The sequence below is a fragment of the Cricetulus griseus genome, chromosome 2 (assembly GCF_003668045.3).
Source record: "Cricetulus griseus strain 17A/GY chromosome 2, alternate assembly CriGri-PICRH-1.0, whole genome shotgun sequence".
In the NCBI taxonomy this organism is placed as follows: Eukaryota; Metazoa; Chordata; class Mammalia; order Rodentia; family Cricetidae; genus Cricetulus; species Cricetulus griseus.
The window spans coordinates 196,047,376-196,062,606 of NC_048595.1; positions in this window are offsets into that span (position 1 = coordinate 196,047,376).

Genomic DNA, 15,231 nt, shown 5'->3' on the forward strand with positions numbered 1-15,231 from the left:
ACTTCAGATAAATTTCTGTGGCTGAATTTACCAAATCAAAGGTTGTTAACAATTTTAAGCTCATGTTGCAACACACATTTCCAAAATAGCTGTACCAGATTGTACTGTGTGGTGGTTTGAAAAAAATGGCCCCAACATAGAGTGGCACTATTGGGAGGTGTGTCTTTGGTTGAGTAGGATTGGCCTTGTTGGAGGTAGTGTGTCACCTTGGAGGCAGGCTTTGAGGTCTTATACATGTTCAAGCCATGGCCAGTGTCTCAGACTATTTCCTGTTGCCTCTACAAGATGTAGAACTCTCAGCTACCTCTCCAGTACCATGTTGGCCTGCATGCCACGATGTCACACCATGATGATAATGGACTAAACCTCTGAAAATGTAAGCCACCCCAAGTAAATGTTTTTCCTTTCTAAGAGTTGTCTTGGTTATGGCGCCTCTTCACAACAATAGAAACCTTAAGAAAGACATAGTGTCTTTTTCATCAAAATGTTGTTCAAGTTGGCTGTTGTCATTTTAAAGTCTTTATGGGACCATTTAATCAGGGTTAGATCATTCTCACTGTAACTTCAGCTTCTTTGTTTACTAGTAAGTTCTCATGATCTCCATTCACCGAATAGTGCCTTTTCTATGCTGTGAAGTCATTTTCTGGCTGGTGCTGCAATCCAAAAGCAGGGAAAGAAAAGGGTGAATTTTGCAATTGGGGATGAAGTGGAGAGATCAGTGCAAGATAGTGATGTTTTCAGTACCTGTTTGGATTGCATCACTTCATGGGACATGAAAGAAAATCTCACCCTGGTTGCTTAAATCAAAAAGGAAATTTACCCTCTCCAAGTCCTTCCAGTAGATTTAGCTTTTAGTTCATCCAGAGCTCAAAGGGCGCTCTAGGGATCTGTTTCTGGATTCCGTGTCCGTGTCCGTGATGTGGAAGCCCCAGTTTCTAGTGAGCTCACACCTGAGAGCTGTAAAGAAATTATAGAAGGATCTATGCCCTCTAATTCCAAGTGAGGTTTCTGACTTCTGATATTCCAAGTGAATATCTTCTCTTGCCTAATCTCTTTGGGTTTGATTGGGTTACATCAACATCTTGTACCAAACCTGGGGAATATGTGTTTTGATTGGCTCAGACATGTATCACATGATTCATTGGGCTGCTGGAGTCACTTCATCTATAGGACAACCTTGAAAATGAAATGAATTTACAGCCAAATGTTGCAAATTCAGCATGAAGTCACTGCTTGGGAAAGACGGTTGTTTTGTGATGGATATTACAGTGGAAGTCAAAGTGGAGAAGCATGGGCTCACTCTATTGCTTTAAGTGGTATACATTGCCTCCGATTATGCCTTGGTTTTCCAGCCATCAACAGAGACAGTGTTAAGTAGCTAGTGAGAAATTAGAGGGGGTTGAAGATTCTTGAGCATAGACCCACCCATATCAGCTTTGGGCCTTACTTCCTTTGTCCTTGACAACACACTTATTAATTAATTAATTAGTTAATTAATTATGCCTCCTGATGGCAGTTTCCCCTCCCTCCTCTCCTCTCATTTCCTTCCCCTACCTCCATCTGCTCCTCCCACCCCATCCACTCCTCTGTTTCTGTTAAGAAAGGGCCAGGCCTTCCATAGATTTCAACAAAACATGGCCTATCAAGTTGCAGTAGGACTAAGCACCTCCTCTTGTATTAAGGCTGGGCAAGGCAACCCAGTCTGAGGAACAGGGTCCCAAAAGCCAGTAAAAGAATCAGAGACAGCCCTGGCTCCTACTGTTAGGAATTCCACAAGAGGGCCAACCTACACAACTGTCTCATATATGCAAAGTGCCTAGGTCAGTCCCGTGCAGGCTCCCTCGTTGTTGGTTCAGTCTGTGAGTTTTATGAGCCCAGGTTATATGATTCTGTGGCTTTTCTTGTGGTGTCCTTAATCCCTCTGGCTCCTACAATCCTTCCTCCCTGACATCTGCAGGATCCCCCAAACTCTGCCTTGTGTTTGTCTGTGGGTCTCTGTACCTGGACAATGCACTGATTTTAAGCAATGAAAAAAACTGACCTGAACATCCAGGAACTCTTGCTCCCCAGACTGATAGATGGAATACCAGCATGGGACTGATCCAGACCCCAAGAACATGGGTTTTAATGAGGAGACCTCGGAAATCTACGGGACCTCCTGTAGTAGTTCAGTACTTATCTCTAGCATAGGTGTGGACTTTGGGAGCCCATTCCATATAGAGGAATACTCCCTGAGCCAAGACACACGGGGGTGGGCCTAGGCCCTATCCCAAAGGATACGATAGACTCTGATGACACCCTATGGAAGACCTCACCATACAGGGGGAACAAAAAGGATATGTGATAGATAGGGTTTTAGTTGGGGGGGGTAGGGGAGGACAGGAGGGAGAAGGGAACTGGGAATGTCATGTAAAACAATCCTGTTTGTAATTCAAATAAAAAAAAGTTGAAAAAAAAGTGTCATAATTGCTGCTCCTTACAGGGCTTTGTTGGGGTCCATTAAGGAAAAACTAGTTCCTTCTAGTCTATTTCTATAGCTTTACTTTTTTTCTTTAATTTTTTTTTTTTTGGGGAAAGAACTCTGTTGCATGATTTTTGATCAAAGGGATTAGATCTGAGTTGTATCTCTGGCTCTGGGTGGAGATGTGTCTTTCTGAAAAATAACAGAAATAGCAGTGCTCCCTCTCTTAAGAATTAATTCAAGTGGACAAGTCAATCACTGTGCAGGAAAAGGCACCCAGAAAACCTGTGTGGTCAGAGATTTAGAAGAACATAAAGCCATGTCTTCCTAACATGAGGTTGGCATAGTGGTGTCTGTCATTACTGACAATCACCCATTCAAAGTGTGCCCTTCATAATGGTCTTTCACTCCTTAACGGCGTGCTCTCCACGGTGGTCTCTGACATTGTTACTTTCACTACTCAAGAGTGTGACTCCACAGTGGTCTCTCTGCCATTGCACACCCTCGAGAGTGTGGCTTCTGCAGTGGTCTGTCTGCCATTGCCCACCTGTAGATTTTTAATGAGATAGTCACTAAGTTATTGTATTTCAATTCCAAACTTGGCCTAGTTTCTTAGCCTTTTCATGCTGAGGCTGGGACTCAGAAAAGCACAATCCCTGTAGCTGGTTACCTTCCTGTTGAGCCCTGCCATTGGAGGAGGCCAATCTGGGAGATATGAATGTACAGGAGAGAGGGCCTTTTTCCTTCTTGTTCAGTGACACAGCAATGCTTCTTCATCATGGCACTGACACTTGTGCCCAATAGCAGCAGTTGGTTCCAGTCTGTAGCTCCTCCAGAGCTCTTGGAACTTGCCATGTATGGTCCTGAGACCTTATCAGTACTTGCTGGTCAGCCTGTCCTGGGAGATGTGAATCTCAACTCACCCGCCAGGCCTGCTCCTCGTCTCTTCCCCACCCTTCCTCTAGTCTTACAATTTCTTTCGTGTACGACATGCTTCAGCACATTTATTCTTATCCATAGTCATACTTTTAGAATAAAAATTAAAATTGTAGTTGTTATTAATGTGTGTCCGTGTATGTGTTTTATGTGTGTATGTATATGTGTATATGTGTGCATATGTGCGTATGAGAGTGGGTGTACATGGCTCAGTACACATGTGGAGTTCATACAAGCCTTGCTGCCGACCCTTTTTGTTTTTCATGTCTTCAAAGAAGAAGCTGTTTCCTGAACATTTAACATTCTGGTATCATCTTCTTTTGCTCTCGTCAATTTCCCACCATATCGATAACTATTTATTATTATTATTATTATTATTTTTAATTCAAGTTAGGGAACAGGCTTGTTTCACATGTAATTCCCCTCTCCCTCTCCCTCCCCTCACCCCCATTCCATCTCCCCCACCTCCAACTTACCCCCACCCCATCTACCCACCACTCCCCAGGCAGGGTGGGGCCCCCAACCCCCAACCCCCAACCGGGGCTCCACCAAGTCCACCAAATCTTCCTGTGCTGGGCCTAGGCCCCTCCCCATGTGTTCAGAGACAGAGCGAATCCCTTCAAGTGGGATGGGCTCTGGAAGTCCCCTCCACCCACCAGGGCAAAACGCCAGTCCACCTCCAGAGGCTCCCAGGAGTGCAGGGGCCTCCCCATTGGCATCCATGATCAGGGGGCTGGATTAGTCCCGTACTGGCCTCCCAAAGAGCATCTGGGGTCGATATGCTTTCCCTTTTTCAGGCCAACTGTTTCTGTGGGTTTCTCCAACCAGGTACAGACCCCTTCGTTCTTCATTCCTCCCTCTCTTCAACTAAGTTCCAGATTTCAGCTCAGTGTATTTCTGTGGATGTCTGTCTCTGCTTCCATCAGCCACTGGATGAGGACTCTAGGATAGCATAGAGAGTAGTCATCAATCTCATTCATATCGATAACTATTTAAGTTAATTGTTTTCCTGAAGGTGATTGGTGGAGTTTCTGCTTCCTGTCTACACTCTGACTGAAGTAGTCCCCACACCGGTCTTCCTGCATTGCCTTGAAGTATGCCTGGAGAAGATCATATTTTGGGAAATTAATACCAACTTCCCAATACTTGATGGATAAAGTTCAAACCTCCAGTCCTGCCATAATTCCACAAAGGGTGTCTCTTTCTGTTAAGGCTTACACCTTAGTTCCTGGATGCATGGTGCTTTCCTAGCTTCCAGTGTGCTATGACCATCACCATCAGGTCACAGTATATGTAATTCCTTCTGCTGAGAACATGGATACCTTCTACCCTTTTAAGTGGGTAACACATGTTCCTTTCAGGCATTAGCACAAGTGTCTCCCCCCTTCTCTTGACATGCTATGCTGTTCCCTGACCACACACATTATTTGCTTATCTTTTTCTGTTTTTTAAAAAGATTTATTTTAATTATGTGTCTATATGTGGTGTGTGTGTGTGTGTGTGTGTGTGTGTGTGTGTAGCTTTGTGCATGTATGAGTGCAGGTTCTCAAGGAGTCTAGAAGATGGTACCAGATGCCCTGGAGCTGAAGTTACAGGTGGTTGTCAATCACCTGAGGAGGGTGCTGGAAACGGACACTGGTCCTCTGCAAGAGTAGGAAGTGCTCTTAACCATGAAGCCATCTCCACACACACAGTCCTGTGGATTTGGAGCACCTTAGGAGCTGTCTGGAACTCAGTAAATATTTAGTATTTAGATATTCAACAAGGACTTTCTTTTTTCACGTGTATGGAGCAAGGACAAAAATTTCAGATAGCATTGCAGCTGATCTAAGCCAGGTCTGCGATGATTACTGAGGGTTTCATCTCGATCCAAAGGACAAGTTAATGTTGTGAAAATTGCTAAAGTGAGACTCAAGGGCAACAAACAAGGTGCCTTAAAGACCTGGGATGTCTCAGGCGCTTCTGTGTGTCATTCTAGTGATGGAGGTGCACAGAGATCAGCTACTGACTCACCCGGTTAAAAGCCATCCCATCACCCACAGCAGCTGCAGACTTTGTACCAGCGATAAGCTGCAGAAGAAAATGAGATCATGACAAGCTCTTGCAGCATGATTTCAGGATGCTAATGAGAGGCACTGGCTTCCAGAGGAAAACTGAACACACCTGTTTTTCTGAGGCTGCACTAAATGTTGATAAAACAGACACTTTGGGGTACAAATTGGCTTTGCTTCTAGCTCCATCAGGAGATAGAAGCCTTGGTGCAATTGTTGGTTTATTAATCTGTGAAATGGTATTGTTGGCACCAACCTCATTTTATTTATTTATTTAGAACTAAGTAGGGCCATTGACTTAAGGTATCCAGTATTGAGTTGAGAAAAAGCAGTAGTTTGTGGAAAATGATCTTGTAGCCAGAGCGGATCTTATCCATTCACTCATTCATTATTTATCCAAAAGCTATCATTGATTGTCTGGTAAATGCTAATGATACCAAGGAAAATAAATCATAAAAATATCCTTCCTGTCGTGGAGTTAGGATGGAAGAAGTAATCTGACAAGGTAAGGGCACATCAATAAACAACAGAATGCCAGTGGTAGAACATTTGCTTAATGTCTATGAGGCCATGGGTTCAGTCCCCAGCACAGAGGGGGAAAATAGAGATACTTTTGTCAATGTCCTCCAAGTGTTTGTCTGCTGTCTCATCCAAGATCACTTGTGATATTCCATTGTGTTGTCCCTTGAGTGTTCACTCAAGAACAGTTCCTTCCTTTGTGTTGACTTTCACACCTTTGATGTTTTGGGGAGCTCAGGCTAGTAGCTGAGCTCCCCAACCCTTTGGCTCTGTTATGTTATTTTCTGACTATGTAGCTTTAAAGACTATGCAGCCAGCACGTGGCATAGCTAAGAATGGGAGCCAGATTTCCTGATCCCATGTCCTGTGAACTTTCTGGATTTTTTCCCATCATTAAAAAAAAATTATTTTACATACCAACCACAGTTTCCCTTCCCTCCTTCGCTATTGCTAGGAGTCTTAGCTGGAGTCATCCTTGTGGATTCCTGGGAGTCTCCTTAGGTTTCTCCCTAACCCTATAATGACTTCCTTTAGCAAGATATCTCTCTCATTACTCTCCTGATCCTTCTCACTCATTCCCTTCCCTCTACTTCCCCAACCCCAACCCCAGTTTATCCAGGACATCCCATCTACTTCCTCTTTTCAGGGAGATCCACATGTTCTCTAAGGGTCCTCTATGTTACCTAGTTTCTCTGTGACTGAAGATTGTAGCCTGGTTATCCTTTGCTTTACATCTAATATCCACTTATGAGTAGGTATATATCATGTTCATCTTTCTGGGTCTAGGTTACCTCACTCAGGATGATTTTTACTAGTTCCATCCATTTGTCTGTGAATTTCATGACATCATTGCTTTCTTCTGCTGAGTAATACTCCATTGTGACCTCCTGGAACTGAAAAGCTTCTGTAAGGCAAAGGACACTGTCAACAAGACAAAATGGCAGCCTACAGAAGTGGGAAAAGATCTTCACCAACCCCACATCTCACAGAGACTGATATCCAAAATATATAAAGAACTCAAGAAAGGAGACATTAAAATACCAAATAATCCCATTAAAAATAGAGTACAGATTTAAACAGAGAATTCTCATCAGAAGAATCTTAAATGGCTGAGATACACTTAAAGAAGTGTTTAACATCTTTAGTTATTAGGGAAATGAAAATCAAAATGACTCTGAGATACCATCTTACTCCTGTCAGAATTGCCAAGATCAAAAATGCTAATGTCAGCCTTTGTTGGAGAGGATGTGGAATAAGGGGAACACTTCTACACTGCTGGTGCGAGTACAAACTTGTACAGCCACTTTGGAAATCAGTATAGTAGTTTCTCAAAAAATTGGGAATCCATCTACTTCAAGACTCAGCAGTACTACTCTTGGGCATATACCCAAAGGATGCACAATCGTAAAACAAAGAAATTTGCTCAACTATGTTCATAGCAGCATTATTCATAATAGTTAACTTTCGTTTTAAAAGCTTCCAGGAGACTTGGAAGTCAATGGCCTCATGTCTCTACCCCTAGACCAGTGCTCTTAACATAGCTAGACTGTTAATGATGGCAGTACTGAGGTGATAATCAGAGAGAATGCTTCTTCTCACATGAACCCAGCTGCTTTCTTGGTCACCATCTACTATTTCTGGGTAGAGCAACAAATTTTTAAAAATCTCTAGTTGTTTGATTACTTTTTGGCTTTATCTCTCAATGACAATTTGTTCTCTTTTAGAAGAACCATTTGAAAAAAAATCAAGGAAATAAGAGCAAGTGAGGTTACAGTTCTCTAAAACCATTTTGGTTTTGTTATGATGTATTTTCAAAGCTGTAGGGCACTGCACAAACTGCACTAAATTTTAATTTTTTTATCTGAAAAATTCTTTTTAAAAGCTGAACAATTGTTGCAGCTAATATATAATTTACCCAAGTGTTGGGTACTTTATTATAGTGACATACTTGGAGTTCTGTCACAAAATTTTCTCCAGTAAATGGGGAGACAAAAGGGCAAGGAATTGGTGTTCTGAGCCCCTCTTCTGCTTGCCTTTATGGATTGAACCAGAATCACATTTTAAAATTTGACTCAATGCTATTAAATGTGCACACACACACACACACACACACACACACACACACACACACACACCCACACCCCACACACACACCAAAAATTTTCTCCAGACCAGCGGTAAGAAAACTCTGCTATCCATAGCTCTTGAAATTCTAGTCTAGTGGTTCCTCTGAGGTTCCAAAAGTGAGGTTGAAAGTTCTAGTGGTGCTGAGGGAAGACCTGAGTCTCCCACTTGGTCCTAGTTACTTTAGTGCATGATGGTATGGCTGGAAAGGACATTTCCATATTTTATGTCTTATTGAGGCAATGAGGTAGGAGTAGGTTGTTTATATTATATTCATTATATTTAATTTCAAAACATCCTATCTTTATATGAGCCAGACATATAAAGTGGTAAGTGGTGGATTTAAAAATAACTCAGATATGATCTTTACCATATATATCTTTTTTAAAGATTTATTTATTTATTTATTTATTATGTATACAGTATTTTGCCTCCATGTATGCTACACATCAGAAGAGGGCACCAGGTCTCATTACAGATGGTTATGAGCCATCATGTGGTTGCTGGAACTTGAGTTCAGGACCTCTGGAAGAGCAGTTAGTGCTCTTAACCTCTGAGCCATCTCTCCAGTTCAGATATATCTTAATATACCTGAGGGAAGTACACTGTTGTGTATCTGGAATGTGGGGGAGGTGATTATCTAGGCTATATACAGGAGTCTACTTGAAGACACTTACTAAGGCTTGGGAGGTGTACCTGTGGGTAAGATTAAATATGAAATATTTAAATATTTACTCCATGGCAAACACTTACATCTCATAATGCACAAGGAGCTCTCAAACTTATTTAGAAACTGTCTATCTACATGTGTTCCTCCCTCATCAAATATGGTAAGCTAATGGAACAGGACTTTTCAAAGAATGCTGACATCAGGAGCAAGGAGACCAGACAGGTCAAACAACTTTTGGATTCTTCCTTAGAAAATCTCAGAGGATTCCAAGGCAGATACTGTGCAGCACAGGGGAGCTGATGACCTTGAAGTTAAAAGTCTTCCCTGGTGGCTTTGCAGAGAAGAGCTTTCCACAGCCCCCATGAGTCCTTGGCTTTCTACTTTTTCTTTACTTGTACAACTTTCTGAGTTTTTCTAGTGATATTTATTTTTATATTTATCATAAGCATTCCTCTCTCTCTCTCTCTCTCTCTCTCTCTCTCTCTCTCTCTCTCTCTGTCCCTGTCTCTGAGAACTACCTTATACCCCCTAGACAATATTTTACAATATGTCTGAAACACATATGCTAAAACACATATGGGGCCATGGGGTCATGATGACGTGGTTGCTTAAAGGGAGAAAGAAATCATAGTAGGGTGAACATATGACATGATGAAGTTTGTCTTCCAAGGCCATGTCTGTGCCAACAAAGGGTTCTTGAAATAAGTGGTGTCCATGCTGAGACTTGAAGGCATTTTGATAGAAACTGTTCTCAAGGCTGCACAGAGAATATTCACAAAGGCGTGGCTACTAGAGAAAACTTGATGTATTGCATCAGAGACACTAAAAGTACTTCAGTGTCTGAGGAAGAGTGGAATTGGGAGTTGTGAGAGATGAAGTTTTCAAGTGAAAACTTTGTCTCTTTTTCCTTTCTGCCCTTAATTATTCCACCTGAAGGCCAGGAGAAACTAGTGAACTACAGGAGATGGAGAGAAGGATCAAAGGCTTATTTCAGAAACAACAGATAGGCTGTGATGGTATAGAAAGACTAGAGGGGCAAAGCTGGAAGTAGATAGATTTGTTATCTCAAAATATTAGGATAGTAACTTTTAGGATGAAGAGAGGAAGAAGAGTGACAGAGTATTTTGAAATGAGAACAGTAAGAGAATGGTTAATTGGATGTGGAGAATAAGGATTGAGGAAGAATCAGAGATAAATGGCCCAAATTTCTTTACACTTCCCTGCAGCTAATGTTAGCATTGGACTTCATAGTATCTCTCACTCTCACCCTCAATGCTAGGACTTCAGGTCTTGGCACTGGCCTTTGGTGCTATGGTGATTGTGTCCTGGTTGTACCAATAGCCCCATGGTTAGTACCTGAACTTGGAATGCTGGTCATTGCCTATCACCACTTGTTTTTTTCAGATTTGATCTGTGCTGAAAGTAGTCACAACAATGATGCTTATGTGTGATGGATGTGGGTCCAAGTACCAGGTCTCTACACTGACTCTTATCTGGTCATCTGACATAAGTCATTAACTCTCCCTGTAATTGGCATTCTCTCTCTCTCTCTCTCTCTCTCTCTCTCTCTCTCTCTCTCTCTCTCTGTCTTTTTGTGTGTATTTGTATTTCTGTACAATATGTGTGCAGGCACACTTGCCTATGCATATGTAGGTGGAAGCTGGTGATTAACAGTGGGTGGGGTATTTTCCTTAATCACTTTATTTTAATTTTTTGTTTTGAGATTATATTTTAATTACAACATTTCTTATTTCCATATCCAGCCTCCAAACCCTTTCACATGTATTTCCCCACTCTCCTTCAAATTCATGGCCTCTATTTCTCATCAATTGTTATTGCATCTTTCTACTTACACACACACACACACACACACACACACACACACACACACACACACATTCCTAAATATGACCTGTTGAGTCCATATAATGTTACTTGCATGTATGTCTTCAGGGCTGGCCATTTGGCACTGGAGAACCAGTTTCCATGTTGTCCCCTGGGTGAGAGCCACCTCTCATTCTCCCAGCTTTACTCAGTTGCCTGTAGTTGAGGCCTCAGCATCTATTCTTCCTAATAATTTGGTGTGTTCATTGATGTCCTACTTGTTCAGTTCATATCTGGGTGGTCATGTTGGTGAGACTTTATGGGTACAGCTTCCAATCTTACAGCAAAGTCCCTGATCCTCTGGCTTTTATAATCTTTCCACCCACTCTTGCAAAATGTTCCCTGAGTCTTAGGTGGGAAGTGTTTTGTAGATATATCTATTGGGACTTGGCCCCACAATTCAGCATATTGATTGGTTGTGGTTTTCTGTATTAGTCTCTGTCTATTTCAAAGAGAAGTTCCTTGATGAGGGGTGAAGACTATACGTGAATATAAGGACAGTTATTCATAGATTACTGTTAGATATAATGCTGGGTTAGTAAATTAGTGATTGTAGATTCTCCAACAATAACTACAACTTTCCTAGCACTGACTAATTAGCTAGGTTGGCAGTACCAGGAATATATCTCTCTTGTTGATTCAATCTTAATTCAAATAAGAAAGCTGTTGGTTACTGTCAACACATGTATGCTAGCACTGTACCTGTAAGGTTATCATGCCACTGGTCATAGTTCATAGGCATCATAACAGAGTAGGGCTGTTGGTTGCCTTCCTCTGTTGGAAGCTTGCATGGTGCCTTCTGGTACCATGTAAGCTAGTTCTCAGAGAAGGGGCATATAGCTTGGGGGCTTTCTGGCCCATTCTGAAGTTCATGGTGTCTTTAGTGATAAGGACTTAATTTTCAACTCTGAGGGGAGCAGCAACCAAGGGCAATAGTAATAGACTATATGTTTCAGGAGTCTCTTGGAGAGCCCTGGCCAATAAATCAGGTGAGGGCTTCTTCTGTGTGCTATTGGGATTTTGTTAGGTGGTCTTTGGCTCTTGGAGGGAGCATCATCAGTGCAGTCTCCATCATATTTTATGAGATAGGATCTCTCACTGAAACTAGAGCTTGCTGTTTTGCTTAGGCTGGCTGGTGAGGGAAGCCCTGGGATTTGCCCATCTTTGCCTACCACCTACAGCACTAGGGTTATGGGAGTGCATCATATGCCTAGCTTTTATGGGTTATGGTGATCCAAACTCTATCTTCCCCATCAACTCTCCCTGTTTATACATGGTCTTCCTATGTAGCACTTGATGGCCTGGGACTCACATAGATCCACCTGCCTTTGCTCCATGAGTGTTGGGATTAAAGGAATGCACCACCACACCTGGCTGTCTCTCTGCTTTTGTGAAACAGAAATTTACTCTCTTCTAGGCTGGCCTTAGATTAACTGGGATTATAGGTGTGAAGTACCACACTTGGATTGACTCCATATTTTCTGAGGTGTGAAATAAGAGAGTCATTAAGCTCATGAGCATTAGCTGAAGGAATAAATGTGATACCCAGTACATCATGTATCAAGCACAGAATGAAATGACCCAAGGAAAGGAAGAAGAAAACACTGCACAAGAGGGTGACAGCATTTCTTAGATTTGGGTTATCTATCGTATTCCCTTCTACAACGTACAGTCTGATACAACACAGGACAATGAAAGGAGCCATTCGGGTTGAAAAATGAGAAAGAATCTTTAGCAGGGTGACATGAAGGAAGGAACCAATTTGACTGTGTCTAATTTCTGATTGATTCATCAAGCCAAAGTTAGGATGGGTCCAGGAGGCTCTCTCCACCTCAAAACTCTGGCACCTGACTCCTCTTCCCCAAAACTTTTGTCCCTTTCTCATGGTCATTTCTTCCTGTCCCTATCTTCAAATCTCAGTTTTCTTTAGCTGTCTCTTATTCTTTATCCTGTAGCTGTTTTCCTGACTCTTCCCACAAGGTGTTTGCATTTATCCAATTCTAAGCCCTGCTGAAAATTTCAGTGCCTTTTGGAATCTTGGCTCTAAAAGCTATTGGACCACTCTATCTAAAGCCTGATATGTCCCTGAAGAGAGGGCATGCAAGTAACACTCAATTGATAATAACAACCACAGCAGTAACACACAGTCTTGTCACTTCCCTGTGCTGGATCTATAAGGCCAGCTGCTATTCAGACTGCCCAGAAACAGCATTCTAGTTGTTCAGCTTCTGTGCAGGAATGCTTACTGTGGGTTACTTTGTCACCCTCCCTCAGTTCATGTGTTGACTCTCTAGCTCTCAGTACTTCATGTAGTCTGCAGTGTGATTGGGGCAAAGGACTTTGAAAAGGTGACTAAGTGCAAGAATGAGGCCATCAGGAATGAGCTCTACTCCATGGAAAATGAATGGTGCCCTTTTGTAGAGATATAGATACTGTGGTGCTACAAACAGTTATGGACCCCATAGATTTATGTGCTTGAATGCTTGGCCCATAGGGAGTGGCACTGTTAGGAGGTGTGGCCTTGTTGGAGTGGATATGACCTTGTTGGAGTAGGTGTGGCCTTGTTGAAGGAAGTGTGTCTCTGTGAAAGTGGGCTTTGAGATCTCATATATGCTCAAGCCAAGCCCAGTATGGCAGTCTTTCCTTCTGATGTCTGTGGATAAAGATGTAGAACTCTCATCTCCTTCTCTGCCACCATGTCTGCCTGCATGCCACCATGTCCTGCCATGAGGATAATGGACAACCTCTGAAACTTTAAACTACCCCATTGAATATTTTTCCTTATAAGACTTGCTATGGTCTTGGAGTCTTTTTTACAGACATAGAAACCCCAAGTAAGACAAATACCAAGGACAGACACAGAAAGAGGATAGGCCAGGTGAGAACATAGGAAAGAGACCTCAGACGATACCAAGACTTACCTAACTGTGAGAGAGAAAATTGTTGAACTCACATAGTCTGCAGTATTTATTATTAGCAGCTTTAGGAAATCAATACACTGGACCACCAAGACTGGGTACTATTTTGTTAAATTCTTCAGGCTGCATAGGTGATATCATTATAGCTTTACTTATGTGGTAAATACTATCACTTTTATTTTACATATGGTGGAAGTAATGTTTGGAGAAGGAAATAATATAGCTAGAGAGCCAAGGCCACAGAGCTAGCAAAAGGAGGAATTGAATATGGATCCAAGGTTTTCTGCCTCTGGTGCCTGTTCTCCGCCGAGACCTACACTGCCCAAAGATGATGGTCTTCTCAGACTGCCCTGTCCCCTAATGTAAATAACATCCCTTACTTTCCTCCGCAGTGCAATTTGTAATCATAATTTGATCCTCTGATCATTCTTTTTCTCTGTGTTTTCCTTCCTCACCAGTCCATGTAGTGCTGTGCTTAAAATCATGAAGATGGGATTGATTTGGGAACGAGCAGGGTTGAGATGATTCTTCATTTCTCTGCCAGGTGAAAGCTAGCCAGTCCTTCACATATGGTGAAATGATCAACCTCAGTGGGCTTTGGCAATGAACAGGAAATACTGCCGGGCTCTTTAATTTACATCGTAATACTGTCTACATGTGGCCTCAGGGGTGGAGCATGCCATTCAACCCTGCCACCGAGTAAACACCAGTTTTTGCACCTTGTGTCTGGCACAGGGCTCTATATTTTTTTCCATTCTATGATTCACTTCAGGGCAGGATGCTTCGAGTCAGAATCTCCTGATGGTGACTCTGGTGGCTTTTCTTTAGTTCCCACACCCGGAGACTCTCCACCCTGTTTAACACATCTAGGTGAAGTACATAATAGAGTCTTTAAAAATAAAATGAATAAAGCAGGTTTGTTATACTAGATTGTGGCTCTTCAATCATCAAGATCCTAGCAGATACTCATATGGTCACACCATATTAATCATCCACTTCAGGCTAGGTAACAGTGTGGTAACAGTGATTATTATTTTACCAATGAGGCTCCCACATCAGAGGTGGAAACACTATGCATGTCTTCCCCCCCCCCCAAAAAAAAACTATTTGAGAACTGTCTACCTCCTGGGGACAGACTATTTTTCTCTATGTGCCTTTTCAAGTTTAGGTTTACTGTTTCTTCTCCATTTTATTTCCCCATTTAATACTTTCAAAAAGAATGAATAGTATTCTACATTTTTATATTCTAAACACCATTCCTGCATAATTCTATTCAGTTCTTTGTTGTTCTGTTTTTTCCAAGTTACAGTTTTAAAAATAATCTAGAACTAATTTGTCTAATGAATATGCAATTATTGCAAGAGTCTTTTGAAGTTTTTGAAAAGCACCCGTCAGCATCTTTCTGGGACATGGTGATGAATGTAGCATCAGGCACTTGGAAGCCGTTTCTAATTTGGCATCAGCAGGTATAATTTTTGTACATTTCAAAGCTGGGCATGATGCAGTCAATTACTGTGTACTCATCATAGTTAGCTCAGTGCAGTTGCTTCCTAGACTAGCTTCTTCTGCAGGTGGACTAGAAGCATCATGGCTTTGAGTATACAGAGGTTGAAGCAGAAGCTAGGGAGCATAGGCATAACAGAATACACAGGAAAGGGGGCCATAGTT